The sequence below is a fragment of the Eptesicus fuscus genome, chromosome 24 (genome assembly GCF_027574615.1).
Source record: "Eptesicus fuscus isolate TK198812 chromosome 24, DD_ASM_mEF_20220401, whole genome shotgun sequence".
NCBI classification, from domain to species: Eukaryota; Metazoa; Chordata; class Mammalia; order Chiroptera; family Vespertilionidae; genus Eptesicus; species Eptesicus fuscus.
In genome coordinates, this window is record NC_072496.1 from 17,518,475 (window position 1) to 17,545,890 (window position 27,416).

At 45.5% G+C, this 27,416-nt stretch overlaps 1 pseudogene; it reads right to left on the reverse strand.

Moving 5' to 3' along the window:
* Positions 1-4,795: 4,795 nt before the first annotated feature.
* On the reverse strand, positions 4,796-17,724 carry LOC129148261 (neugrin-like; annotated as a pseudogene).
* Positions 17,725-27,416: the final 9,692 nt, after the last annotated feature.

Genomic DNA, 27,416 nt, shown 5'->3' on the forward strand with positions numbered 1-27,416 from the left:
TTGAGACAATGGTAGCTGAAACAACTTCCACCGGTTAATCTTAGGTCAATCCTTGCTGATTGGCTATTACTGGCTATGGGTGGATCCCAAACCTAAAAAAAAGGGATTGCAAGGCCAGGACAAAGGGAGTCCTCCCCCTTGAGTTGGGCTTCTGCCTGGCCCCAAATATTGCCAAATTATTATTTTCTAGTCTCTTTCATTTGTGTGCGGCCTCCTCTAGAAACCAAACCATGAACCTGAACCCTGAACCACGCGGGTCGTGAGGGAGACATTCGCAACTAAAGGCCAAATGTGGGACACTCGAAGCACTTGCTAACATGCACAGACCTACTAACTGATTGATGTCACAGCGAGTATTTGTGGCTGAAGAGATTTCACCTCTTAACACCGGGCTCACCTCAAGAGTGTGCATCAGTCACAACCCCTGTGTGCTCAGAGGAAATGTATTCTGTATTCTCTCTTGTTCTTGAGAACATTATGATTACTCTGAGCTCTTGGCAGTATCTGCATTCCTTTATCTCTGACTAGGGAATACACCTGACGCAGGTTTCATTCAGAGCACCCACTCTCAGGTAAAAATTGCTACCTCTGTCAGGGACATTGTGGTTGTCACATTATGCTGTAATGAATTGTTTCAAGTTCTAATTCACCAACTTACAAATCACTTGCTGTCCTCTGTTCTGGTTTATGATCTTTCAGTAAAGGTGTTTTTTTCTTTTGTACCTTTAATTTTGGGGGTTATATTTACTGCCTGGGATGACTAGAAAGGAAAGTTGTGATCTCTCAGCGTGGAGAGGTGAACAGATATGAATGGGTCCCAAACTTTCTGTGCTTTTGCAGGCACATAATAATGGCAGAAAATCACTGTTTGTCCCATATTGGCTTTTCTGAATTGCTGTCCAATGCCTTGAAAATTGTCTTCATGACTTTGTAGTTCTAATTTGCAGCCTGGTGCCTCTATTATTGCTGAAGTCAATGGTCACCCTGGAAAGGACGCCTTTGTTGTGTTTTTGTGGACAAAATTATTTATAGTCTCTTGTCACAGTGTGTATTGCATAATTTTCAACAATGCTTAGGGGAATTCTTCCCCACATACTGGAAAGGAGCCATATGACATGATATATGAAATTTCATACCCTGGTGTCATCTTTGTATGACTCTGAGGTTTAAATGGAACCACCTCTAGGACATAATCACTTTACTCATAGTGAGTGGGAAAGATTGCATTAGATGAAAAGTGCCTCCTATGATTGTATTCCACAAATGATCAATGGTCTGTGGCTTTGTGATCTTTGCAGACAGACATTCTCAGGGCTTCCAAAACTTTCCTGTGGCTGAAGTCATTGGCAGAAAAAATAATCTCACAATTTTTTGGATTCCCCTGGACCATCTTGGGCATTCACCTCAAGGTTTCCTGATCAGCAAGATCTCAAAGCTAGAGGAAGGATAATCCTGTAGTCAATCCAAGGATGTGTCTTTATAACCAGTCAACATCCGTGTTGATTCCGATGGCAATAGTCTTCACTGCTTGCAATATTTGCTGCCAATGAGGCAAGGCTGGTCCTCCCAGCAAATTAGAAGAGAGATGGTAGAGCCCATATAGGGTTGTCATTGTAATTTTCTAGCAAGACAGAGATATCTAGGTCTTCATTTGGAAGCTATTTTAAAGGCTTTATTTACGTATATTTATAACTGACATGCAACAAAATACACTTTTCTAATGTCACCATTTGTTGAGCTTGGGCAAACGGATGAAACTGTGAAACCTTCTCATGTGAAATAAATGTATCTCTCACCCATATACAGTTTAGGGCAAAAGCAGAGTTACAGAAGTGAGTTTATAAAACAAAGAGCTTATTCTCTATTTTCAATAAGTATTTTATATATTTAAAATATGTTCATTGATTTTTAAAAAAAGAAATGGAGAGAGAGAGAGAGAAAGGAATGGTGATATAAGAAACCTCAAATAGATGCCTCCTGTAAGCCACGTACAGGGCATCCATCCAAGTATGTTCCCTTTCCTGGCATGGAATCAGTGACCTTTCATGGCAAGGGTTGTTGCCATACCAACTTAAGTACAATGGCCAGGGAAGAGTTTATACTTCTATTATTATTTATTATTGAATTAATTTTCATACACTCTAAAGCTACATTACTCCACCCTATATTTTCCTCCTGCCTTTTATAATCTGTCTTCTGCCTTCCTCACCCTAAATGCATTCATTGATTTTCCTTCCTTTACAAGATTAGTTCACATTTTTCATAAAATTTGAAACACTATAAGGTGTTCATTCTTTAACAAATATTGGTCTCTGTCATGCTACACAGTTATTTTGAGATTGAACACTAATGCTTATGTGAAATGTTATTTTTTATTGCTGAGTAGTATTATGTTCTGTGTATTATCACTTTATTGATCTTTCTATGGATTTTGTTATTTCTTGATTTAGGTTATTATAAATAAATTTTCTGGAAATACTGTGTTCAGTTATTTATATAAATGTATGTTTTACTTATCTAAATGTTACAGTGTAGGTACGTGTTTTGCATATGACGATATGCAAAACTGTGATCTAAAATGCTCATTCCCTTTACCTTCCCAGACACACACACTAATGAAAATTCTACTTTTTCTTTATCCCTGTAAACACATGCTATCTTTAATATTTTTAAATTGTAGGCCCAAAAATCAGTATAAACTTGTTGTTTTTTGTTAATGCATTTCCATAGGAAATTTTTATGGTGAGCATTTTCTTGTGTATTTATCTACACTGTCTTTATCTCTTTTATTGAAAGGTCTGGTCTGAAACTTTTGCAATTTTTAAAATGAATTCAGGATTTAATCAATAGGAGGACAGTTCAGCATCTAAGACATCTCTATTCATTTCACCTATTCCTTAAGGACTCAACTGATTTCTTTTCCTTTTGGAACTATATGTTTTGAATACTGGAAGGAAAATTGTTTTTCTCACATTTTATCTTATACACAATTTAATGCTCACTTGAATGATACACTTTTAAGTTAAATTTATGTTGCTAACATTCTCCACCATTTATTTCAAGTCAAAATATTCAATAGTAAATTAAGTGAAGTTAAGATTTGTACTATTTGTCAATTTTCCTCGTGGTAAATACTCTCATCATGATCAATTTCAAAATGACAAAATGTTGGCACAGAGCATGAGCCTGCTAGGATATTTCAGTAGCCCATCATTATATTTTATTTCCAACATGCTGATGTGGTAGGTACAAATATACTTGAGAACATTCATAATAAAATAGTAAAATAATGGAAAGTGGCAAGTTTTAATTATTTTTTTAACTTTGATGTAGGTGTAATTGATTTAAAATATACATTCAAAAATATAATTTTATTGATTTCAGTGAGGAAGGATATATATTTAGAGAGAAAGATGAATGATGAGAGAGAATCACTGATATGCTGCCTTCTGCATGCTCCACAATGTGAATCCAGCCCACCACCTGAGCATGTGTCCTGACCAGGAATTGATCAGTGACCTATAGGGTCATAGGTTAACACTCAACCACTGAACCACACTTCCCCGCCTCTCCTAAGATTTTCAGGGATCCCACGCAACCTGCAACCAGGGTAGCAATGAGCAGTGGCAGCTCATCCTGGCCTAACCCCTGAATCTGCGTTCAAGGCCTCATTTACTCTGAATGTCCCGGGAGCTAACAGCAGCCTCACTTTGGCTCGTTTATTTCCCACAATGTTTCTAGAGAGTCCAAGGAGCCTGCTGTTTCCTGTTCTATCTCTCTGCTGTTTCCTGTGCTATCTTAAGGCCTACATTTTTTCATTATCCCCAGTTTCAATTAATGTACCCTCAAAATCTTCTGAACTCCTGCAGTGAAATATTTTCTTTCTTTTTTTAAAAAATCTTTTCTAACATAAAGTAATGAACTCTAACACTACAGACAAAGGTGAGGTTGACCTGCTCTAGCTGCTTCCTGTTCCTAAACACAGGTATGCCTGGGACATCTTCTACAAAACAGACCAAGGCATGATTTTGCTTAGAGGACCTGGGAGAAAACGTGATGGTCTTCACTCAAATGGGTGTAGTTGAATCAAATCAATTTTAACACTCTTCTTTTTTTATTGATTTTTTTAGAGAGAGAGGGAGACAGAGAAACATCAATGATGAGAGAGAATCATTGATCAGCTCTCTCCTGCATGCCCCCTACAGGGATGGAGCTCTCCAACCTAGGCATGAGCCCTGACTTGGAATCCAACCAGAGATACCTTGTTTCATGGGTCCATGCCCAACCACTGAGCCATGCCATGTGGGCAAACTATTCTTTTATTGTTGACTACTACAAATAGACCCAATTTCCCCCATCCTCATCCCCCTTTGCCTCCCTCTTCCCTGCCCCCACCATTTCTAGGCACTCAGGACATTATTGTCTATGTCCATGGACTATGCATATATGTATATACTCTTTTTTTTGCTGCATTTCACTTTACTTTGCACAAAATGAATACAACCAATTGACTAAGCAGCTCCAGAACTGTTAGTGTTCATTAATCAAGAAGTAAATGACGTCAGAAGGAAAACTTTTCAATTCCTCCCACACACATATTGTAAAGACAACAAACTCCTAACATATGTGACACAGGCTGGTTTTGACACATAGAAAGCCTAAGCAAGTAGGGTGAGTACTGAATAGCCACATGGTCAGACCAGGAGCCATGCTCCAGGAGCTAGACTACACCTAGCCTGTTATTCACGCTGCCCACATATACATCTCTTCTGTGGAGTTCACTGTCCCTTGTCAGACTGAAATCCAAGCAGCTCCTCCCATTTTCAGGCTCATCATTTCCAAGGTGGACAATCCACACACAGAAATCCAGGCAGCTCAAATGTGCTCGCTCAGCTTTGTTTTACATGACACCTCCACCAGCCAGGCTCCAGTTCAAATTCTGTACAGGAAGTTCCCATTGTGGTCAAAGAACTCTCGCCTCCTCTGAGCACCTTGCTGCTGAAGTTCTGCTCACCCAGTTCTCTTGCCTTCAATGCTTCCAGCTCCTTTGCACTTGGCAATCCACCGCTGTCAGTGCCTCTGGCGCCCTCACCACCACTGGTGGAGTACTTCTGCAGCTCTCTGTGCTGACCTTGTGCTGCAGCATCAGGCACAAAGCTTTCCTTCTCCAGGCTCTGGACTCCTTTATTCCTTCCCTTCTGTCTCCTCGGTGTGTTTCTACTCTGAGTATTGGGTTCTGTCACTCTCAAAGCTGTGCTGTGACCGTGGCCTTGAGATGAGGCTTCAGCTCCTGACACAGGGCGGCCTGCAGAAAGCAGCTCCCAGGTATCCCCAGGGCCTGGAAGCTGGTGGAGCGAGTGGGCAGGCCCAGCTTTCTGAAGGACTTTTTGATCCTGCTTCAGTTTCTTCTCCAATGTGGGTACAAACTTGCTTTTTAAAACCCTTCTGATCACATCAGTGCTAATATCCAAGCCTTCAGCCAATCTGGGAACTGAGCAGGACTCTGGAAATTCTTCATGTAAATACCGGATCTGCTCCCTGGCTTCCCTGGTCAGAATCCTGGGCAGGGTCCCTCGCGGCTCCATTTGCCTCTGAATTTTCTGGAACAGGATGGCTTTTTTCTGTCGTCTTGGGTTGCTGGGGGAGAGAACCAATAGCAGAAGCTATGCGTGGGAGCAACATGGGTGGTTGAAGCCTCTGGACTAAATGAGGGAGCGCCCAGCCCTCCTCTCTTTGTTCAAGGCCCCAGAAATCTAACACCCACAACAGCAGCCCCTGAGCAAGGCGAGCTGAGCTCTCTAAACGGTGATGACATACGTTCCTGGTGAAGGGACCCTGGTCCCAAAGGAGTGAACACCTGCTCCTGCGCCTCTGATCAGGGAAGAAGCAGGGTACCTGCTTCAGGCCGAGGGCCCGGGAAGGAGCCGGTACCTCTCCACCTCCTGCAGCTCCCGCTCCTCTGGATCCCAGTCAGAATCTGGTCCGGCTCGTGGCCGGTAGGTCCCGGGCCTGCCACCCCTGTGTCCCGAACCCACTGCGAGTGACCACAGCACGGACTCGCGCCCCGAACAGGAGACTCAGAGCGAGTGCCTTATTGACCCAACTGCTTTCAGCCTGAAACCTATGTATATACTTTAAAAATATTTTTATTGATTTAAGAAAGAAGAAGGAAGGGGAGAGATAAATGAATCAATGATGAGAGAGAATCACTAATTATCTGCCTGTTACACGTCCCCACCCTCACCCAACTGAGAATTGAACCTAAAACCCATGCATGTTCCCTGACCAGGAATAGAACCATGACCTCAAGGATCATAGGTCAGTGTTCAACCATTGAGCAACACCAGCCGGGCTATATTATATATTTTTTTAAAAATTTAATACGTATTTTTGATCGTTGATAGTAATACAGATGTCTCCCATTGTCGCCTGTGCATATATTCTTTGGGGGATCTCTCCCGGTTCTCCCCACACCCCTCTCCTGGGAGGTCTGCCCATCTGTTCCAGTTAACCAGGCCTCTGGTCCCATCTTGGCCTTCCCCAGGGCCACTTGCTGAACCACATCACCTTTACTCACCAATGTCATTGGCTGGGATGCTAGCCCTCCCCTTGGCGTTTGAGAAAACTACCTTACCCAGAAAGGAATGCGATCACGTAGGCGGAGCTAAAGGGCACTGTGTAGGTGCATCCAGTTAGGGCGGGACTTCCGCCTTCCTCCTCCTGGCGGGCATTTTGACCTCTTCAGTTTCTTCCCGGACTCACAGGCTTCAGCCCACTCTTGGTGAGTAGGAGACCCCAGGAGGCAGCGTCCTTGCTGTGCAGGGTGTGTCTGAAGCTTGTTGAGCACCAACAGGCCGGGATTGGGGCCTCCGTGCCTCCCAGACTCCTCTCTGCTTACCGCGTTCTTTCAGCCTGACCCCATTGAACCCCCCAGCCTAGGGGACTGGCGCCTCTCAGTTACTGCAGCCCAGGAAGCCGCCTCCAGAACAGTGAGTCGCCTCTGGGTGACACAGGGTGTAAAGGGGGGAAGAGGGCCACAGGCTGCAATGCCACTTTGTAAGGACACGGTGGTGGGGCTGAGCCTGGAGGCTTAGGAAACCCGGGCCTGTTTGGGATCTAAAGGCAACAGAGAGATGAGGTGTGGATTTTGCACGAGGAGTTTTACTTTCATTCTCAGAACGCTGGGACCATAGATGGTTGTGAAAAAAAGAGGGACATTTTCTGAGGTAGGGTTCTAACTTTCCCTAACATTGCTCAGAGGAAGAACAGACTAGAAAACAGAGGACAGCATTATGGACAGGAAGGGGAAGTCCTGTAAATTACAAGGTAACTGGCAAGAGTGAGCACCGAGGACTGAGCCCTGAGATAATACAGGCATCTGGAGGGCACCTGGCCTCTGGCCTGGGCCAGGGTACTGAGCAGCCTGAGCGTGGTGGTCTCAACAGACCATTTTATTTCCATGAATTCTTGCAAATTCAGAATCGATTAGGTGTATGGGTTTGTGGAGCTTATTTCAGGGTCTCACACACTTGTGGCCTCTGATAGAGTGGACTCCTGGGCCTATCCAGCTGCTCTTATAGCTATTGGGCCTGGGTACTTTGAATGAACACTAAACCCAGAATCCTAAGGCCAGGGCTAGGGCTTCTTGAAGTGGACCTTTTTTCTGTCAACCAGTGTAATGAGTGGGAGGTCCTCCAGGACATAGGTTCCAGAATGTGCCAAGGCTTGGAGTGAGGAGTGAGCTGAATCAGGAACCGAGAGGTATGTTTTGGGGGGATATATATATTAGATGTAGAAAGGAAGGGAGAGATAGGGAAACAGTGATGAGCAAAATAGAAGGATCAGTTGCTGCCTGCACAAACCCTACTGTGAGTCCAGCCCACAACCCAGTCATGTGACCTCACTAGTGCATGGACTATGGTCAACCATCTCAGACATCAGCCAGGAATGTAGATCACTTTAATACAGGGAATCATGGTCAGGATGGTAATGTTAGCAGTAGCTCAGAAGGAACAGTGTGAGCCTGAGTGCTAGCTTTCCTGCTGGGTCCACTGCTTGTGGGAGGTGGGTCACAACACAGTGTAATGACAGAGTTGTCATGTAGAGTGTCGGGGAGAGATAATGGTTTTGAGGTGACCAAGGCCTTTAAAAGATGAGTGTCCCTGAGATTAATTGGAGGCCACAGAGTAATTCAAACAAGATGAGATTGGGTTGGTACATATTTATTTCTCTAAACCCTCACCAGGATATTATTGTGACTCTCAGTGTGGCCTGAATGGGAGAGTAACAGTCCGTTTTGTGGATTAGTTTAGCGGCTTGAATGGTCATCTCTGAGACTCACAAAGCATGGGCCAGCACAGCTCGACTTGAGTAACATTTAAGTGGAGAGATGTTGGTTGTGACTGGTGAAAGGACATCAAGTGCAGCACCAGGGGAGGTGGGCTCTGGGTATGTGAGATCTGACTGTGGTTCTTTATATGTTAAATTTAAGGGGAAAACAGTCATTGTCAGAAGTCTGCATAGCAGGACTCAAGGCTGCCTCTGTCAGTGTGGACTATCAAAGTCTGGGCAGTACTTGATCCTGCTTGAATTTGGCAAGTGTTCTCTTGACCACACATGCTAAATAATATGTAAGAGGGTGAAGAGATGACTATGGGTGGTGGGACTGTAGCAGTGCAGGTGTGAGAGAATTGTGGTAGAAAGAGTGATGAGCACTTGGAGAGGGAGTGTGACTTCATGGCCAGAGCACCCAGACATTGACATAAGAGTGAAAGAAGGGAGAGTCCATTTCTGGTGGAGTCTGGATGATAAAATAAGGGTACTTTTTGGATAATTGCCTGAAAATGGTGATGTTTTGGAGCTACCTGTCAGGTTCAGGGCTTAGATGACATTTATGTATCCACCTTTCTTTTATTAATGGGGATGAAACACTGATGGTTAAGAATGAGATGGTATACATCAGTGTTCCCCAGGCTTGAAAATCTCCATGGAAATGGGTAAGGGAGAAGAGTAAGAGAGAAATGGATTACGGAGATGGTTAACTATAATTTTGGAAAATAAGGAAATTAGGAAACAACCTGTCCTTGCCGTGGCGAATTTGCATTACCTTTGAAGTTGTGCCTCTGGGAATGATGCTGTGGGAGAGAAGTGTTCAAAGAACTATGTGCAAAAGGTAATACAAAGCTATGACCTCAGCACTCTGGGATTGTGGTTGTAAAGGTGGAGTTTGACGCAATGTATTTGGTATCTTTGAAGAACAGTTTGAGGGATTACACAGGTATTGCCTGACAAGACCAGTATCAAATAACTCATACTCCCTTTCTGACCAACATCTCTTCCTACTCTATGTTCTTGACACCCACTCTACTGTCAAGAGGAAGTGTGGTGTACATGTGAATCCCAGAGCTCAGTTATCTTCTATCTGCTCAACTGCCTTTATTGTGGGAAGACAAAATATCAGTAGAAATATAAGATGACAGTGACTTTCATGCAATGAAGGCCTGGTGTCTTCTCTAGTGTGTGGTGGAGTGGAGAGAGCAGATTGATGTGGAGGGTGGGAATATGACAGAGTTGGAATCTTAGGAGTGAATCTGACCCTGGGCTGTACTATTCCCATTATGACAGGATATGAACTTTGAGGATGTGGCCATTGCTTTCTCTCAGGAGGCATGGGGGCTCCTTGATGAGTCTCAGAGACTTCTCTACTGCAATGTGATGCTATAAGTTGTTGCACTTGTATCTGTAGGTAAGACCTTCACATTCTCCCAATGTCCTGAGATTATGTCCTCTCTTCCTTTATTCCTCTGATGTAGCTTTCGCTCTTCTACAGCCAGATAATGGGCTCTGCTAATTTTCCCCACTGTCATGTCAAATGTGCTGTTGCTGCCATGGGTGAGGTCTGTGGAGAGCCCTGAGTGAAGGACTCCACAAACATTGCCTCAGACAGTGCTGGATGTGTCTAGGAGTCAGGAGTCTTACAGATAGCTTAATGGGTCCCACCTGCTATTCCTCTCCCTGGCAGGGTCACTATGTCCAGATCCATGGCTTCCATTTCTACCTCCTTCCTGTAGCCAAAGGTTTTTGGTGACTGCCTGTGCCAGGTTATGGTCTTTACTTACATGAACCTTGAAATGTTCTTACAATATCACACTTCTGTTGTTTGTAATATTATCTTCAATAAATATGATTGCAAGAAAAATTGCTCTAGGCTAGTGTTGGCTGCCCATCTCTGTCGTCTGTCATTAATACTTGGAATATTTCTGTTGTACATATTTGTAGAAAAGAATGTGCAGGGCATACAGGCAGGATGGTCTCAGAAGAGGCCGGCCCTGTTGAGTTGCAACTGTGGGCTAGATATAATATTAGGTTGGTGTTTAGATGATACCAAGCACCTGCTCATTTCCAACAGTGTTTAGGTGCAAGTACCATGGGCAGTAGCACATTTCTACCTTTTCTCTGCCATCCTTGACACTGTGCTAACTTGTCATTTCACTTGTGACTTCCTGGCCGTTGACTACCTTCACCTGTGTGGCCTTTTTGTATCACCTGTTCCTCTGCATAGCTCCATCTTCAGTATTCTCTAACATTGACCTGCACATGTGTTATATGAGATGCACATACAGGCTTAAATAGTTCTTGAACACTAGCTAATAATTTATTGAATACTAGAGGCCCATTCATGAAATTTTTCATGGATAGGGTCCCTAGCCCTGGCTGGTGATCAGGGCCAATCCTATTCCCTTCCTCCCCAACTCCTCCATCCCTCGCCACATGCACACAGCCACTGCATGGTCCCCCCCCGCCCCCGCCCCGCACGCCCCCTACTTCTCCTTCCTTCGCTCTCTCAGCGCCCTGCTGCTGCTGTTGGTCACCCACCATGTTCCACACTGCCCCCTGGTGGTCAGTGCAGGTCATAATGAGCGATTGCTCTCCTGGTCGAACTCCCGAGGGGACACTTTGCGTATTAGCCTTTTATATATATATACTAGAGGCCTGTTGCACGATATTCGTGCAATAGGCCCCTGGCTTCACTCCCAGCCAGGGAGCCAGCAAGTCCCCACTCCCTGGGCCACCCCGGAGCCGGCAAGTCCCCTCCCCCCAGCCACCTGGGAGTAGGCACGTCCCCGCTCCCCATCCACCCGGGAGCCGGCAAGTCCCTTCTCCCCGGCCACCCAAGAGCCGGCACGTCCCTGCTCCTGGGCCTCCTAGAGCCGGCAAGTCCTCGCTTCTGTCAGGCACCACTCCAGTAGCTCCCTCCGCTGCCCTCCTTCCCCTCATAGCAGGCTTCGCACTGCTCTGCGAGTGAATATGCAAATTAACCTCCATCTTTCTTGGGTTAATTTGCATCCTCACTCTGTTTGGCTGTGGGTATAGCGGAGTGATGGTTAATTTGCATGTTTCTCTTTTATTAGGTAAGATAGATAGATTACTTGGAATGAGACATAACGCTATTTCAGCACAGCTTTCCATGTGACTAGCAGACAAACCATGTCCCATTGTTTATTTTGTCTTTAGCTTCCATTGCCCTAGGAGCAGTATCAGTGAAGAAGTTTGTTCGACATATGTCTGAGATTTTGCTGCCTGTGGATTCCTTAAGTCCTACCTAAGAATAGACAAATATGCAAATTGACCATACCTCTGACACACCCACAAGCCACGCCCACCATCCAATCAGAGCAAGTATGCAAATTAACCCAATCAAGATGACTACAGCCACAGAGAGCAAGGTTTCCTAGGTAACAGAGGAAGCCAAGCTTTCCACCTGCCCTTGCCAGGCCTAAGCCTCCACTCAAGCTACAAAGTTTCAATTATAGAAGGTAAACAAATTCAAACAGAAATGGTGGTAGAACGGAGCTTGAGAGAGCAGGCCAGGGTTGCCGGCGGCAACAGGGAAAGCAAAGCTTTCCACACACCCTGGCCGGGCCCACCCGCTTAAGGCAACAAAGTTTCAATTATAACCCCAACAGAAATGGCTGCCGTCTGCAGAGGGAGCCACAGGCTTGGCTCTGCTCCAGGCTACAAAGTTTCAATTGTAGAAGGTAAATAAATTCCAGATACCAGGACCTCGGCTTGGGTTGCCAGGGGGCGTGGCCGCCCTGCAAACCACCACAGGCCCCTCTCTCAGGCCGCCCCATGCCCCAAGGGAACCCCACCCTGATCAGGGACACCCTTCAGGGCAAACCAGCTGGCCCCCATCCCTGTACCAGGCCTCAATCCTATCTAATAAAAGAGTAATATGCAGATTGATCATCACTGCAAAATACAATATAGCTGCCCCCATGTGGTCAAAGACCCTGCCCCCATGTGGACACAAGATGGCCACCACAAGATGGCCAGCAGGAGAGGGCAGTTGGGAGGCACCCAGCCTGCAAGGGAGGGCAGTTGAGAGGGACCAGGCCTGCAAAGGAGGGCAGTTGGAGGTGATCAACTCTGCAGGAGAGGGCAATTAGGGTAACCAGGCTGGCAGAGGAGGGAAGTTGGGGGCAAACAGGCTGGCAGCAGAGTGGTTAGTGGGTGATCAGGCTGGCAGGCAGAAGCGGTTAGGGGCAATCAGGAAGGCAGGCAGGCAGGCAAGCAGTTGGGAGCCAGCAGTCCTGCATTGTGAGAGGGATGTCCGACTGCCCATTTAGGCCCGATCGGGCCTAAATGGGCAGTCGGACATCCCTAGAGAGGTCCCAGATTGAAGAGGGTACAGGCTGGGCTGAGGGACAATCCCCCTCCGTGCATGAATTTTGTGCATCAGGCCTCTAGTGTTTTTATGGTTTCCTGTCTCATGTTTAAGTCCTGTATCCATTTTGAGTTTATTTTTGTGTATGGTGTAAGTTGGTGGTCTAGTTTCATTTTTTTGCATGTATCTGTCCAACTTTCCCAACACCATTTATTAAAGAGACTGTCTTGACTCCTCCTTTGTCAAATATTAATTGAGCATAGTGGTTTGGTTTGATATCTGGATTCTCTATTCTATTCCATTGGTCTATTTGTCTGTTCTTGTGCCAGTACCAGGCTGTTTTGAGAACAGTGGCTTTGTAATACAGCTTGAAATCTGGCATTGAGATCCCTCCTACTTTATTCTTCTTTCTCAGGATTGCTGTGGCTATTCAGGGTCTTTTTTATTCCAGATGAATTTTTGGAGAGTTCTTTCTAGCTCTGTGAAATATGCTGTTGATATTTTAATGGGAAGTGCATTGAATCTATAGATTGCTTTGGTAGTATGGGCATTTTAATGATGTTGATTCTACCAATCCATGAACATGGTATGTTCTTCCATCTGTTTACGTCTTCCTCTATCTCTTTTTTCAATGTCCTGCAGTTTTCCGCGTATAGGTCTTTTACCTCCTTAGTTAAGTTTATTCCTAGGTATCATAATTTTTTTGGTGTGATGGTAAATGGGATTGCTTTTTTAGTCTCTCTTCTGTAAGTTCACTATTGGCGTATAGAAATACCACAGATTTCTTGGCGTTAATTTTGTATCCTGCTACATTGCCGAATTCATTTATTAAGTCTATTAGTTTTTTGATGGGGTCTTTTGGGGCTTTTTATGTACAATATCATGTCATCTGCAAATAAGGACAGCTTTACTTCTTCTTTTCCAATTTGGATGCCTTTTATTTCTTCTTCTTGTCTAATTGCAATGGCTAATACTTCCAGTACTATGTCAAACAGGAGTGGTGAGAGTGGGCATCCCTGTCTTGTTCCTGTACTTAGGGGAAACAGTTTTAGTTTTTGCCCATTGAATATGATGTTAGCTGTGGGTTTATCATATATAGATTTTATTATGTTGAAGTTTGATCGTTCTATTCCCACCTTGCTGAGAGTTTTTATCAAGAAAGGGTGTTGGATTTTGTCAAATGTTTTTTCTGCATCAATTGATATGACTATGTGATTTTTATCTCTCAATTTATTTATGTGATATGTCACATTCATTGATTTTTGGATATTGAACGATCCTTGCATTCCTGGGATAAATCCTACTTGGTCATGGTGTATGATCTTTCTGATGTACTGCTGGATCCGATTTGCTAGAATTTTGTTGAGGATTTTGACATCTATGTTCATGAGGGATATTGGCCTGTAATTCTCTTTCATTGTGTTATCTTTATCTGGTTTGGTATTAGGGTGCTCCTGTCTTCATATAAGGAGCTTGGAAGTGTTCCTTCCTCTTGAAATTTTTGGAATAGTGTGAGGAGGATAGGTTTTAGTTCTTCCTTGAATGTTTGGTAAATCTCCCCTGTGAAGCCGTCTGGCCCCGGGCTTTAGTTTTCCGGAAACTTTTTGATGACTGCTTCAATTTCTTCCATAGTTATTGGCCTATTGAGATGTTTAGATTCTTCCTGATTGAGTTTTGGAAGGTTATATTTTTCTAGGTATATGTCCATTTCCTCCAGGTTGTCCAGTTTGTTGGAATAGAGTTGTTCGTAGTATCTTTTTAACAATTCTTTGTATTTCTGTGGGGTCTGTTGTTATTTCACCTGTTTCATTTCTGATTTTGTTTATATGGGTCTTCTCTCTTTGCTTCGAGCCTGGCTGGAGGTTCATCAATCTTGTTTATCCTTTCAAGGAACTAGCTCTTGGTTTTGTTTGTCTTTTGCATTGTTTCTTTGGTGTCTATGTCATTTATCTCCGCTCTGATCTTTATTATTTCCTTCCTTCTGCTTACACTGGGCTTTTCTTGTTGCTCTCTTTCTATCTCTTTGAGTTGTAGGGTTAGGTAATTTATTACCATTGTTTCTTGTTTTTTGCAGTAGGCTTGTAGAGCTATGATCTTCCCTCAAGACTGTTTTCGCTGTGTCAGATAGATTTTGGATTGTTGTGTTTTCATTGTCATTTGTTGCCATGATGTTTTTTATTTCTTCTTTGATCTCTCTGGTAACCCAGTCATTGTTTCATAACATGCTGTTTAGTCTCCATGTGTTTGATTTCTTTGGATTGTTTTTATTGTAGTTGATTTCCAGTTTTATGCCACTGTGATCTGAGAAGATGCCTGATATGATTTCTATCTTCTGGAATTTGAAGAGACTTTGCCTATGTCCCAACATATGGTCTGTCTTTGAAAATGACCCATGTGCACTTGAGAAGAATGTATATTCTGTGGCTTTGGGGTGAAATGTTCTGAAGATGTAAATTAATTCCATCTGGTCTAGTGAGTCTTTTAGGATTGATGTTTCTTTGCTGATTTTTTGTTTAGAGGATGTGTCCAATGGTTATAGTGGGGTATTAAGATCTCCCACTGTGATTGTGTTGCTGTCGATCTCTCCCTTGATATCCTCCAGTAGTTGTTTTTTTTTAATGTATTTGGGTGCTCCTGTTTTGGATGGGTATATGTTTACCAGAGTTATTTCTTCTTGTTGGATTCCTCCCTTTAGTATTATGAAGTGGCCTTCGTTATCTCTTGTTATGTCCTTCACTTTGAGATCTAATTTGTAAGATATAAGTATTGCTACGCCAGCTTTTTTTTTTTTTTAATTTCCATTTTCCTGGAAAATCTTTTTCCATCCCTTTGCCCTCAGTCTGCGTGCATCTTTTTTTCTGAGGTGGGTTTCTTGTAGAAAGCAGATATATGGGTCTTGTTTTCTTATCCAATCCGTTACCCTATGTCTTTTGATTGGGGCATTTAATCCATTTACATTTAAAGTTATTATTGGTAGGTACTTATTTTTCACCATTTTTATTCTTTACCCCTGTGTACCTTCTTCACTTCCTATTCCTTTCTTTCTTTCTTTTTTTTTTTTTTTTTTACAGCAGACCCTGTAGCATTTCTTGCATTGCTGGTATGGTGGTAATAAATTTCCTTAGTCTTTTTTGGTCTGTGAAGCTCCTGATTTCACCTTCAATTTTGATTGATAGCCTTGCTGGGTACAGTATCCTTGGATTCAGACCCTTCCTTTGCATGACTTTGTATTCAGCTGGAGAAATCAACTGGTAGAAAATGGGACATAAATAATTATTTCAACAATAAAAAATTAAAAATATAAAATGAGCCCTAGCTTGTTTGCCTCAGTGGATAGAACATTGGCCTGTGGACTTTAGGGTTCCAGGTTCAATTCCCGTCAAGGGCACATACTTGGTTGTGGGCTCCATCCTTAGTGGGGTGTGTGCAGGAGATCAATTATTCTGTCATTATTGAAATTTCTCTCTCTCTCTATCTCTCTCTTCCTCCCTCCATCCCTCCTTCCCTTCCTCTTTGAAATCCATAAAAATATATTTTAAATATATATATAATAATAAAAAGGCTAATATGCAAATAGACTGAACAGTGGAACGACTGGTTGCTATGATGCACACTGACCACTAGGAGACAGATGCTCAACCCAGGATCTTCCCCCTGGTGGTCAGTGTGCTGCCACAGGGGAGTTCTACACAGCCAGAAGCTGGGCTCACAGCTGGGAAGTACAGTGTAGATGGCAGGAGCCTCTCCCGCATTCACGGCAGTGATAAAGATGTCCAAGTGATGGCTTAGGCCCGCTCCTAAGCCGTCAGTCAAACATCTCCCATGGGCTCCCATACTGTGAGAGGGCCAGGCCAAGCTGAGGAAACAGCCCCTCCCAAGTGCTAGAACTTCATGCACCAGGCCTCTAGTATATATATAAAATGAGTTTATTCTTTTAACCAATAGGAAGACAGTGCACAATTTAAGAATATTTGAAGTTCACTCATACCTCAGTGACCCAAATGACTTCTTTGCTACGTATATGAAACCATGGGATTTGAATATTGGAATGGAAAAATTTTACCCATATTTTTTCTAGGTATGATTTAAACCCACTTATATCATACACTCACCAGTTTACTCTGCATTGGTAACATTCTCCACCATTATTACTTAAGTCTAAGCATTCAAACTTCAAATGAAGTCTAGTTTTATAATCTTTATTAATATCCCTGGTGTAAAAACTCTCATTGTTGTGAGGTTCAAACGGCCAAAGTGATGGCTCTAAACATGGACATGAGAAAATATTTCAGTAGCACATCATTATATTTTATTTCCAATATGCTGATACAGTAGACCAAATATGTTCAAAATTTTTCATAATAAAAAAACAAAATTATTGGGAAGCATCAAGTTTAAACCTTTTTTAAAGATTGATTTAAGTAAAATTGATTTAAAGTGGACATTAGAAAAAAAACACATACACTTTTGGTGTTTCCCTGCATGCCTGCATTGCTGATACCAAGTTCCTCCTGCCCTTATCAGTGCTTCATTTTCGGTCTATAAAATAATTGATGCAATAATTCAGTCTGACATTGAAATAGCTTACTTTAAATATTTCCTTGTAAAGAAGGCAATAATGAAATCCCATGAATCCTATTCTAGCCTTCCATCACTATCTGTCATCATGATGGTTTTTGTGTCTATCTATTCTCAGGTACATTATTGAGTTATTTTACTTAAAATGTCATATATGTCTGACCGAGGCCAAACAGCTAAATGGGTCAGTGAATAATTTCAGTAATGGAAGGTTGCAAGTTCCAACCCTGGTCAGATCAATTACAAGAGTTAATCAAAGAATGTATAAAATTAATGGAACAAAAAATAGGTCTCTCTCTATATATATATCGTACTTTCCGGCTTATAAGATGACTTTTTAATCCAAGAAAATCTTCTCAAAAGTTGGGGTCTTATACGCCAGAAAATACAGTACTCACTCTCAGCTCCAGCATTGGGACAGCGGCTTGCGGGGGTTACAGGTCCGTAGATAGTCCTCTGGTTACATCCACGTACGTCATTTCGTCGTTTTGTCACCATCTCCCATTTATTTATATATAAAAAGATTCTATCATTTCAATGTAAGGCATTTGCATGAAGTTTGCATGGGAACTAGTTGGTGAGTGGAGCGGATGAATATGTCACGTGGCACGATACTAGGAAGATGCTGTCGTTCAGTCGCCATTTATAAGCCATTTTGGATTGTGCTTCATTCGCTCTCTTTCATTTGTATTGTTCTTTTGAGCACTTTTTGCCCTTTCTTATGTCACCTAAGCATAGGGCAGATTCTTCTGATGGCAGTGCTACAAAAAGAAGGAAAGCCATCACAATGGAAGTGAAAGTAGACATAATAAGACACTCGGAAAAGGGCGAAACACTGAGGAACTTTGGCCAGTTGCTTGGCTTAAGTCACATGACTGTCTCTATGATCATCGGTGACAAAAAGCATATACTTGAACATGTGAAAGGATCTGCTCCTATGAAATCAACTGTGATTACAGAGCAGCGTAGTGGTCTCATTATTGAGATGGAAAGATTATTAGTGCTTTGGCTGGATGAGCAGCATCAACGGCGTATCCCAGTTAGCCTGATGTTGATTCAGGAGAAGGCTAAAAGATTGTTTGAGGCCTTGAAAAAAGAAAAGGGGGAAGGGAGGAAAAGTGAAGACTGTGGATAGTAAAGGTTGGTTTATGCGTTTAAAGGCTCATCCTAATTTGCATAATGTTAAGGTGCGAGGGGAAGCTGCTAGTGGTGATGTGAAAGCAGCAGGTGATTTTCCTAGTGCGTTGGCTAAGATAATTAGGGAGGGGGGTTACTGTGATAAACAAGTGTTTAGTGTGGATGAGACAGGCTTGTTCTAGAAGCATATGTCTACACGTATGTACATTGCCAAGGAGGAGAAGACAGTATCAGGCCCTAAAGCCAGCAAGGAGAGATTGATTTTGCTACTTGGGGCTAATGCTCCTGGTGACTTCAAGCTGAAGCCCTTGTTAGTGTGTCTGGCCGAGAATCCAAGGGCACTCAAGGGCATATGGAAGGGTCAACTACCTGTCATCTGGAAATCTAACAAGAAGGCATGGGTGACACTTAGCGTATTTGAGGACTGGTTCACAAACCATTTTGTGCCAGAAGTGAAGGACTACTTACTGTGCTTCAAGGGGGCTTCCCTTTAAGGTGTTGCTAGTGCTGGACAATGCCCCTTGTCACCCTGCCGATTTGAATGACTTTGATCCAAATGTCAAGGTGGTTTACCTTCCACCTAGCACCACCTCCCTTTTACAGCCTATGGGCCAAGGTGTCATTGCCTCTTTTAAGGCCTACTAACTCCGAAGGACATTTGCTATGGCTTTTAGGGCAACTGAGAAGGATAAAGAGTTGACTCTCAATGACTTTTAGAAATCTTACAATGTTCTTCCTACTGCAAAAAACCTTTCTGATTCTTGGGATGAAGTTAAGCAGATGAACTTGAATCTTGTTTGGAAAAAATTGTGTCCCCAGTTTGTTAATGATTTACATGGCTTTGAGGATTCAGTTGAGGTTGTCATCAAGAATTGATGTAAGCAGCTTGATTTGGAGATGGAGGGTGAGAATGTCACAGAACTGCTGGCATCTCATAGAGAAGAGCTATCTATGGAAGAAGCATTTAATTGAAGAGGAAGACACACCAACCCCAGAGCCCAGGAGATTTACAAGCAAGGCATTAGGGGCTTTTGCCATGATAGAGGATGCCTTGGCAAGGTTTGAGGCTCAGGACCCCAACATTTACAGGTACACTAAGGTTGCCAGAGGGGTCATGGATAGCCTGGGGGTTACAAGGTGAAGGTATCCTTCCAAACTAGCCTCGGACGTTATATTAAGAAGGAAGAGAGGCCTGTAACGGATCCCATACTCTCTACCTCATATGCCTCTCCAGACCCACCTGACCCAGGATCTCTAGCACCTTCTGCAGGTTCTGCCTCTCCAGACCACCTGACCCAGTATCTCCAGCACCTTCTGCAGGTTCTACCTCTCTGGACTCACCTGACCCAGTATCTTATGCTCTTTCTGTAGGTTCTGCCTCTCAGACTTCCTCCCCCCAGGAGCCTAGTGTAAGCCTGTCTTTCCCCCTTTTAAACACCCAGTGTACAAGCCAACAACAGTAGTAAAGGTAAGGATAATACAGAATTTACCTTTGTATTTATATACTAGAAGCCCAGTGCACAAAATTCATGCACCGGTAATGTCCCTAGACCTACTGGCGATCAGTGCTGATTGGAGCTAGGTCGATTGGGGCCAGGCAGATCAGGGCCTGCAGCAGGGGGGGTGAAGGGGGAGGGACCATAGGAGGTTGGACGGTGTGTGTCATAGTGACCGGTCATTCTCATTCCCCTGTTCAGTCTATTTGCATATTAGGGTTCTATATATATATATAGATGTGCTTTATGTTTTTCATTATTTATTTACCACAAGTAAAGGACAGGAAATGTTCTCTTTTAATTTTTTTTTTACTGTTTCACTTCATTACTATTGTGTATGTGTGCCATGTAAGTGATGTAGGTGCTTATGTAGGTGTGTTTTGACGATGAAAATTGTATTGCCTTGCGCCGTAGGAACAGACCTCTGACATAACCCAAAGACCTACTATATCCTATCTAATAAAATAGAAATATGCAAATTGACCATTACTCCAACACACAACATTGCCACCCCCTGTGGCCAAAGATGGCCGCCCCATGTGGACACAAGATGGCCAACAGAGGAAGGTAGTTGTGGGTGATCAGGCCAGCAGGGGAGGGCAATTGGGGGCGACCAGGCCTGCAGGGGCGGATAGTTTGGTGGGACCCAGGCCTGCAGGGGAGGGCAGTTTGGGGTTACCAGGATGGCAAGATAGGGCAGTTAGGGGCGACCAGGGTAGGGCAGTTGCCGCCACCTCCTACCACCACCTTCTGACTCCCACCACCCGCCGCTGCCTCCCGCCACCTCCTGCCACCTCCCGACTCCTGCTGCCTGCCGCTGCCTCCCGCCAAGTTCTGCTGCTGCCTCCCGCCACCTCCTGCCACTGCCTCCTACCACCACTTCCTGCTTCCTGCCACCTCCCACCTTCCACCTCACCTCCCACCTCCTGCCACCTGCCGCTGCCTCCCGCCACCTCCTGCCTCCCACTGCCTGCTGCTGCCTCCCGACTCCCACTGCCTGCCGCTGCCTCCTGCCAGCTCCTGCTGCTGCTTCCCGCCACCTCCTGCCGCTGCCTCCTGCCACCACCTCCCACTTCCTGTCATCTCCCAGCTTCCACCCCACCTCCCACCTCCTGCCGCCGCCTCCCGCCTGCCACTGCAGCCTTCTGTCACCACCGCCGCCATCTCCCGCCGCTGCGGGACTGCCCTGCTTTCCATCCCTCTTCCTTGTACACTCTCCAGTCTTCACTCTGTGCCTGCGTATGCAAATTAACCTCCATCTCTGTTGGGTTAATTTGCATACTCGCTCTGATTGTCTGGTGGATGTAGCGGAATGATGGTTAATTTGCATATTTTTCTTTTATTAGTGTAGATAGGGAATTTTACGATAATTTCTAACAAGATGGGTTGCTGTGGTGCTTCATGCCAGGTTCAGAGCTTAGAGCCCATATATGGGCCCACCTGCCATTTCTTGTTGAGGGCTGACCATGTGAACAATAAGAATGAGATAGCAGGGAGAAACCAAGATGGCGGCATAGGTAAACACCTGAACCACTGCTTTGCACAACAACTTCAAAACTACCACTAAAAGACAAAATAGACATCATTCAGAACAACAGGAATGCTGTCTGAGTGGAAATTCTACAACTAAAAGGAAAGAGAAAAGCACACTGAGACTCATAGGAGGTGCGGAAGTAAAGGTAGAGATACAGAGATGCGCATGCAGAGAGGGCTGGCAACTAAGTATGTGGCTGTCTTTTTCAATTGGGAAGAAGTTAAAAGCTCCCGACTGCTCTAAACTCCAGTTTTGGGCGAGACTCAGAGGACCCAGACTCATACAGGGAGAAAATGGACTGTCTGGCATCGGGCAGAACTTGAGGGCGGCTTTCTTTCAGAGGTGCTTGCAGCAATTACCAAGGGACACTGAGAACCAGGGGACTCATAGGGCAGGGCTGATGGGAAGCCATTGCTGTTTGCTACACCTTGAGACTCCGCCCCATCCCAGCTGTGCACAGAGGCTTTTGCATATGATTGGCCTGGTCCTTTGAAATCTAAACTTACCTAACAAACTGCTGCTAAGTCAATGAGACCTAGAACATCCAAAGAAGGCACAAGGCCCCACAGCAGCTTGCATTTCTTCACAGCTGGGCCTCATCTGGGCACCTCGAAAACCGGCCACGGCCATTTTTGAGCTCCCCCCCAACCTATGTGGCGACCGTATGAAAGCAGCAAGGGCGGCGCTGTACAAGTATGGTAGAAGAAAATCTACTCACCAGGATTCGTGGAAAGATGTGATTTAACGTGGTCCTGATGACAAGGTGACGGGGTGCCTCACCGGCAAGGTGTAAGTGAAGGGCAGAGCAAGCTGCAGGCATCCAGGATACCCAGGTTATGGAAAAAAGAGATAGAGCTGTGTGGGGAGCGGTCTCGGCTTGACAAAGTCCCGAGGGGGCAAGCGTTCACAAAGTGAGCTGCCTCAGCACCCTGGACCCCCCTAGCCAGGCTGGTCTTGCTTAGCTTGTTTGAGGTGCTTAGCTTGCTTAGATTGCTAAAGGTCTAGGGAATAGGGAAGTTAGCCGCAGCAGCATAGCATACAAGATTAAGGAAGTAGCTCGGCCGCACTCTCGCTGAGCCGAGGTCATGAGTATCTGTCCTGACCACCAGACGGATAGGGAAAGGAGACAGGCCGGCTAGGAGGAACTGTTTTTTGCTTAGCATAAGGAACTGCTCAGGGCTGTGCAAACATGCTTGTGTAATCACTGTGTATAATAAGGCTGTGAGAAATAAACTCGGGGCTGCAGTTTGTCTGTCAGTCCTCCCGATCCCATCTCTGTGTCTCTCTCTTTCTTGTGGGCTAGTAAAATGTCATCCATGTAATGGATGATATATACTTCAGGAGAGCACCCTCGGGTAGGAAGGAGTGCTTGGGCTACAAATTTTTGGCACAAAGTGGGGCTATTAGCCATGCCCTGAGGAAGGACCAGCCAATGATATCTTTTCATTGGCTCCTTGAAATTGATGGAGGGTACACTGAAAGCAAATCTCTTGCAATCCTGGGGAGCTAGAGGGATGGTATAAAAACAATCTTTAAGATCCAGGATGATCTTATATGTGTCAGCCGGGATGGCAGAGGGGACCGGCAACCCGGGCTGCAAAGCCCCCATGAGTTCCATGGTCTCATTAACCTTTCTCAAATCTTGTAGTAACCTCCACTTGCCTGATTTTTTCTTAATTATAAAAATGGGGGAATTCCAGGGAGAGTTAGAAGGAGCAATGTGGCCTTTTTCTAGCTGCTCCTGTACCAGCTGCTCTGCGGCCTGTATCTTCTCAGAAGTAAGGGGCCATTGGTCAACCCACACGGGAGACTCCGACTTCCAGGTGATCGGGTCCGGGTGTGTTACAGGAGAGTCAATGACCCCTCCTAAAAATACCCCAGCCCTGCTCGGCCAGGCCTTTGTCGGGGCATAATTGGGTCAGTTCGCCCTTGGCCGTTCTTCCCTAGGCCTTGCATTGGCAACAACCCCTGGTCAAACATTTGCTGCGATACCGCCGCACTGGGGCTATATAAATAGACCCCCATCTCTTGCATGACATCCCGCCCCCACAGGTTCACCGGGAGCCCTGGGATGATATATGGTTGGAAAACTCCAGCGTGCCCCTCCTCATCCTGCCAACTCAATAATTCACAGCTCTGCTCGGGGGCCTCGGCCTGGCCTATCCCCTGGAGTTGAGACATAGCAGACTGCTTTGGCCAAGAATTGGGCCAGTGTTGCTCTGCAATAACTGACACATCTGCTCCAGTATCTAGTACCCCCTGAAAATCCTTCCCTCTTATTCTGAGCTTGAGTTCTGGTCTTTGAGCCTTAATTGCTTGTACCCAGTATAAGTCTGACGACCCAAACCCCCCCCGGCCCCGGGCACGGGAGGATACTTCCTTCCCTGTCTTGGCATAGGGCAGGAGAAGTAACTGTGCGATCCTTTGACCAGTCTGAATTACAGAAATAGTGGTTGGGGAATGTGTCATGATTTTTATTTCCCCAGTATAGTCCTCATCTATTACTCCGGGAGCTACATGAAGCCCCTTCATGGTGGTGCTACTTCTTCCTAATATTAGTCCTAAGACCCCCTTCGGGAGTGGCCTGTAGATGCCTGTGGGTAGGGCCTGCATTCCCATCTCAGGCGTTAATACTGTGTAGGTGGAGGCACAGAAGTGGCCCTTCTTGCCATAGAACAGCTGTGGGCGTGTGTGAGGTGGCCAGAACGTAAGCAGCCCACGTTATAGAATAGTCAAAGAAGGTGACCTGTTGTTGACTTATGGCTTCTTCTACCAGGGCTAAAGCTCGGCGGCCCTCCTCCGTGAGCTTCCTGGGAGAGGTAGGCTGGGCATCCCCTTTAAGGATGTCAAAGAGAGGCTTTAACTGGCCGGTGGCTAATCCTAAGTATGGCCTGATCCAATTGATGTCTCCTAGTAATTTTTGAAAATCATTTAAGGTATTTAATTGATCCTTTCGAAGTTGGATCTTTTGGGGAGTAATGGCATGTGGATGCAGGAGGTATCCCAGGTAGGAAAAGGGAGCCTTGCGCTGGACCTTTTCCGGGGCAATGACTAGACCTTGCTTTTCTAACCCCTGTTGTAAATGTGCATAGGCGGCTAAGAGTACCCCCTCTTGCTTTCTTTAGTCCTGTCCTGGGTGGGCACCTCCGTGCGCCGGGTGGAGTAGGACAGCGGATGCGCGGGGTCAGTCAGGCGTAGCCCCCTCATTCTTCTTCCCAGGTTCGTGACTCCCCACTTGTCGGACGAGCCTCTCCGGTAACCACCGCGGGCCTTCGGCATCCTGTGGGAAAACACACACATGCCCTCGTCCCCAGATTAGTACTGGGTCTGGCCCCTGCCAGGAGCCAGTTAAGGGGTCCTTCCAATGCACCTGAGCAAAGGTGTGTGGTGTGCTGGTCCCCCAGAAACGCTGGGCAGCCGACTGACCGGCAGAATCCAAAGTTAAAAAATTAAGAATAAAGAGAGCATGGTTCAAGGTGTTTTGCGGGGATGCTGGGTATAGCTCCCCCCTTTTTATTTTTTGCAATTGGTTCTTTAATGTACCATTTGCTCTTTCAACTATTCCTTGTCCTTGAGGGTTATAGGGTATTCCTGTCTTGTGCTGAATGGTAAAGGTCTGACAAAATGTCTGGAACTGGCGTCCTGTGTATCCAGGACCATTGTCCGTCTTAATGCATTTTGGTTGGCCCATGATGGCAAAGCATTTGAGGCAATGAGCAATGCAATGCTTTCCCGCTTCTCCTGTCTGGGCCGTGGCCATTAAGAAACCAGAAAATGTGTCGATGGTCACATGTACATAACTTACCCGCCCGAAGGAGGGGATGTGGGTTACATCCATCTGCCATAGATGGTTAGGTAACAGGCCTCTGGGATTAATGCCAAATTGTGGGACATTATGCTGCTCTGGACAACGGGGGCATTGGCGCACGATTTGGCGTGCGGCTTCCCTGGAGATTTTAAATTGTAGACGGAGGGAATTGCTATTTTGATGATGGAGATTATGGGATTGCTGTGCTAACTGCTCCTGAGATAGAAGGACAAGCTGTGTAGCCTTGTCAGCCAGATCATTTCCCTCGGCCAGTGGCCCAGGAAGACTAGAATGAGCACGTAGGTGGCCAAAAAAGCAGGGAAGAGTGCGCTGGCGGAGCGCCTCCTGAATATCTCGAAATAGGGACTGGATGGTGGGATTAGAGGTTTCAATAAAAGGTACAGTCTCTATGACCTCCATGGCCCGTGCCACATAGTGGCTGTCTGTGTAAAGATTAAAGGCCTCGGAGGGAAGGCATCTTAGTACTGCTAAAACCGCATGCAGCTCGACTACCTGGGCGGAGGCGGAGCTGGTGAGGAACGTGGTGACTTGTCCCTTGATGGAAAAGGCGGCCCTCCCTGTAGACAAATAGTCCTCAACGGCCACAACGCTATGCTGAGCGGCGGCCAGCTTCCAGAGTAATAGCTGGATTGGACCGCCAGCTACACTCCAAAGTACCTCGTACAGTCCTTGATTCCAATTGGTCTTGTTGAAGACGGACCAGTTGATGATGGATGAGTTGGTGCCCTGGATCGGGAAGGCGACAGCTTGGCTGGTGTAGCACCGCTCCCAAGGTACAGAGCGTTCTCGTATATTGAATGGTTTTTCACATGGTAGAATGTCTCGGGGAAGAGAGGCGTTCAGTTCAGTTCCTCCTCCACCGAGACTCATCAAATTGATATTCCACCAAACGGTGGAGCCTTTAACCATAAAGGTGGTCCCTGTTCGGGCGCCACCTGCCGGTGCCTGCCGGCAATCCAGGTGAACAGTACCTGAAAGGGGGGTGAGGATTGAGAAAAGAAAGAGAGAGACACAGAGATGGGATCGGGAGGACTGACAGACAAACTGCAGCCCCGAGTTTATTTCTCACAGCCTTATTATACACAGTGATTACACAAGCATGTTTGCACAGCCCTGAGCAGTTCCTTATGCTAAGCAAAAAACAGTTCCTCCTAGCCGGCCTGTCTCCTTTCCCTATCCGTCTGGCGGTCAGGACAGATACTCGTGACCTCGGCTCAGCGAGAGTGCGGCCGAGATACTTCCTTAATCTTGTATGCTATGCTGCTGCAGTCCTAGCTCTCCAGGCAGGATTGCATGAGATAAAGCTCAAGACCATGCCATAAAGAATAAAAAGGGGGGAGATGTGGGGAGCGGTCTCGGCTTGACAAAGTCCCGAGGGGGCAAGCGTTCACAAAGTGAGCTGCCTCAGCACCCTGGACCCCCCCTAGCCAGGCTGGTCTTGCTTAGCTTGTTTGAGGTGCTTAGCTTGCTTAGATTGCTAAAGGTCTAGGGAATAGGGAAGTTAGCCACAGCAGCATAGCATACAAGATTAAGGAAGTAGCTCGGCCGCACTCTCGCTGAGCCGAGGTCACGGGTATCTGTCCTGACCGCCAGACGGATAGGGAAAGGAGACAGGCCGGCTAGGAGGAACTGTTTTTTGCTTAGCATAAGGAACTGCTCAGGGCTGTGCAAACATGCTTGTGTAATCACTGTGTATAATAAGGCTGTGAGAAATAAACTCGGGGCTGCAGTTTGTCTGTCAGTCCTCCCGATCCCATCTCTGTGTCTCTCTCTTTCTTTTCTCAATCCTCACCCCCCTTTCAGGTACTGTTCACCTGGATTGCCGGCAGGCACCGGCAGAGCTGTGCCCAGAAAAACATGCCTCTTTCACCCGTCTGGCCTGCCCTTGTATCCTATTACCATACCTCCTTCTCTGCCTCTCAGATCTTGCTCCTGAGGACTGCAGTGAAGCGGCATTGCTAAGTTGCCAGGGACTTGTCCGGCACTTACTCTCTATTGTGTTTTTTTTATTATTATTATTATTATTATTGATTTTTTACAGAGAGGAAGAGAGAGGGATAGAGAGTCAGAAACATCGATGAGAGAGAAACATCGATCAGCTGCCTTCTGCACACCCCCTACTGGGGATGTGCCTGCAACCAAGGTACATGCCCCTGATTGGAATCGAACCTGGGA